The sequence below is a fragment of the Triticum aestivum genome, chromosome 6B (assembly GCF_018294505.1).
Source record: "Triticum aestivum cultivar Chinese Spring chromosome 6B, IWGSC CS RefSeq v2.1, whole genome shotgun sequence".
Taxonomy (NCBI): domain Eukaryota; kingdom Viridiplantae; phylum Streptophyta; class Magnoliopsida; order Poales; family Poaceae; genus Triticum; species Triticum aestivum.
In genome coordinates this window covers 25,060,582-25,064,172 of record NC_057810.1, presented here as the reverse complement: position 1 = coordinate 25,064,172, position 3,591 = coordinate 25,060,582, and the positions used below count along the sequence as shown (strand labels likewise).

The 3,591-nt window shown below is 49.7% G+C and overlaps 1 non-coding gene across 1 annotated transcript; it reads left to right on the top strand.

Annotated features, from left to right (window-relative positions):
* The first annotated feature begins 2,230 nt into the window (after nucleotides 1-2,230).
* Nucleotides 2,231-2,303, top strand: TRNAF-GAA (transfer RNA phenylalanine (anticodon GAA)). Its single transcript has one exon. It is a non-coding gene; the product is annotated as a tRNA-Phe (tRNA).
* Nucleotides 2,304-3,591: the final 1,288 nt, after the last annotated feature.

Genomic DNA, 3,591 nt, shown 5'->3' with positions numbered 1-3,591 from the left:
CAAACTCATATATGCAGAAGATGTTTACCTTCTCTCTTATGCATCTTGATCTACTGTCTGCTCTAGAGATGATCGGTTCTAGATTATATATGCAGATGTTATTTACCTTCTCTTTGTCAAATCGCATGACTTGTTTCATCACTGCTATACTAGTCATGCTTTATCTAGTATTTCTGTTAATAAAATTATTCGGTAAATTGCTCATATTTCTAACAGTTGGAACCTTGGAAATTAAAAACCAGAAGTAAAGCTAAAATTGCTACCAACTAGGGAGGCATATTTCAGTGATGTACAAACACAGTTCACAGGATTTGAACGACATACTTAGTGATCCAAGAAATAATGTACGACAGAAATTCACATTGACAAACAGGGAATAAACCAAAATATTGACATAGAGGAGATATTGCATAAATCTCATAGAAATTATGTTAGGAATCAACTAGCGACGAATGACGGATATTATCCATACATAGATCTGACGAGGATGGGGGTGGGGCACTACCGGACTCGCACCCTAAGCCGGCGGCCACGGGCCGTCGGCTTAGGTCTGTGTCGACGGCTGCCGTCGGCATATCCCCGTCGGCATAGATTACGTCAGCGTAGTCTTGTCAGACCGTCGGCATAGGGGACTATGTCGACGGCGTCTGTACGGCCGTCAGCATACCGTCGGCATAGATCAGACGTCGTTAGCCGACGTCACGAGCGGGATCACCGGGCGTGCAACTATGCCAACGGCCCATGTATGCCGACGGCCGCTGTAGGCGTAGCTTGGGCTAAGCCGACGGCTCTTCTTGGCCGACGGGGGCCGTCGGCATAGCTCGGGATAGCCCGACGGCTTAATTACGCCGACGGCCTGGACACGGCTGTCGGCATAGCCCAGACTAGGCCGACGGTGGCCGTCGGCATATATATGGCCGTCGGCATTGGGCCCTGTTCCGGTAGTGGGGAATCCTGCAGTGCTCCAATAGTGCTTGGCCTCCTTCTCCAACCGAGACGATGCTCCAGTAAGGTTATCAGAGGCCAAATCTGCAGGTGTAGTAGGGCCCGATATTGGTGCAGTTAGACACAACGGCGAGGGAGGTCACGAGCTCGTCGGTGAGCAAGTCTCCGCGCAGCCGCTGGATGGGATGGAGCATCGGAGAAGTGCAACGGAGGCCAAGCCATACATGGCTGGGTCAGGAACTCATGTTGGGGGAGAGAGAGCAGAGGCGGCGAGGGGCATGGAGAGTTCAACCCTGAGCACAAATTCTGCGAGAAATTTGATCGAGACAACCCTGGGGCAAATCATCATGCCTCATGTAAAGTGTGACAAATGATTCAAATCCCCCAAGTTGGGAGCAGAGATGGGGGAGAGTTAGTTTGGGCGATTAATTCACAAAGAGATTATGGGGTGTGGGCCTAAAAATCGGATGGAGATAGAGCATCTTTCAGCCGTGAGATCAAAATACAAATCAACGGCGTCCGAGGGGTCTGGTGAATAGTTCTCATCAGAAGTCTGTACCCTAGTGTTCCCCGAAAGAAAAAACTTATCCCTTTCTTCAACCTCCTAATCGATCTTTATGGGATCACTCCCATCTGCTGACCGGTAGTGTGCATCGGTTCCACACTACAGCGGCGATTGATTGGTTTGGTCGCGGACGGACGGAGACTTAGCGGGCGAAGGATGTTGGGGGACAGAGACCGGCCGGCGTGTGCCTCCGCGGCGGCGGCCACGATTGGTGCCGGCGGGTTGGAGGAATCATCTGCTGCAATGAACAACAACCTGGTCTTCTGCCCACAGGTATTATAAGCAGAGCAAGCACCGAAGCATAGCCTTGCCGTGTACGGTAGCTGCCACAGGTTTGTCGTGCTCCTGCCTATTGAGATCTGCTCGCCCAGGCTGTGGTACGGAAAATCCACAAATTCTTCCATCTCAATCTGATGCAGTAAGTCAATTTCTTTGCTTAATTGCTGCAAAATTTTGTTGCTCGTGAACTGCAGGAGCTCTGCTCCGTGGTACTGTGGTAGGCGTAGAGTACAACTCACATCAACAGCGAAAAACTTCTGAAACTATAATTATCTTCTGAACATTGGGCGCGCGTACATACAGTTTGAATGCTAAGCATACGTTGTTCCATGGTTACATTCATCAAGAATGTACTATTCACTCGTAGTAATTGATTTTTAAGTCTCTTTAATTATAATTACATAAATACAAATACTCTACTGAGATGATGCACAAGAAAATGTCAGGATAGCTCAGTTGGTAGAGTACATGACTGAAAATACTTGTGTCACCAGTTCAAATCTGGTTCCTGGCAGAGAAAAAAAAATGATCCACCGAATAGGTGTTGATCCAAAAACCTCGAGATGGATTTAATAGTAGCCACTGCATTGACAGAAGTGGACGGCTCATATCAATTTGGAGTGTCTTAGAAGAAAGACCTCTTGTCCAAATACCCAAATACTATTTACAACTGCATGTAACCATGCTTTCACCGCCCGGTTTCCTGTCCAGAAATCCACTATTTTACCCACTCCTCGCCGATGAGCCGCGTGTTGGGCCTACAGCTCCTCCTGGGTCTTGGTTCAACTCGAGGTGGATGATTGTTGCTCCTGGTGTTGGTGCCTGAGGTAGTCATAGCTGTGGTCGAGGTGCGCATCCCAGTAGCTGTAGTTTCCGTGGTCGAGGACTCCATGGTAATTGTTGTAGTTTCCGTTGTCGGGAAGTCCACGGTAGTCGCTGTGGTAGCAAGTGCAATCAGCATGCACACTAGGGCTGATATACTGGAGATCTTGACCTTCAGCTTGAGGTTGGACATCAGGGAAGGGAACCAGATCACCAACACTAGTATCCACACACATCCTTTGGAACAGAGCGCGCGGATGACCTTGCACAGTCCATTGCACATAGCTAAAACGATATACCATCCCCTGCGCGCCAACGAGGTGGCGTTGAAGGCAGTTGGCGTGGAACCTTGACCCGGATTGTGCCGATGATAGAGAGCTCTGGCGAGCACCTGCAGTAAACGGGCGAGCAACCTTGGGCAAAGGTTGGCCCCAATTAAGCCGAAAAAGAATGTCAGTACCATCTTCACCGGACTGGCGAGCATGCGCATCACCGGTATGGCCAAGACGAGGGTGAGTGCCCCCCCAAGAATCGGCGCGGAAATCTCCACTGCTACGGGCTCCCTGTTCGTGCCACCATCTGCTAGACCGAACTCCAGCTCGTCCTTCGAACCCCCCTCCGAGGGATCCTCTTGAAGAGTATGCTGGAGCCATCTGAGGATCGATTGGACTGTCTTTCTGGGACCTCTTGATAATATAATCATGGTGACTAGAAGGATCGAGGCGTCTCTAAATACATCCACCATCGATTTCTTTGGGAGGTTCACATCGGTCATGGCGACCACGCAGGAGAGCAGCTGAAGAACCATGCACAGTCGCATGACGTAGTACTGTATTCCTTCTGACCAGATCTTCTCGTTAGCCAGCAGCACGATGATAGCCAGGAACCCAGTAAAGGCTGTTGCATAGCAGTAGAAAGCCAGGTTCAGGTTGACAGAGCCTGATGTATTCTCTTGCCATAAACTGGACAGGGAACTAATA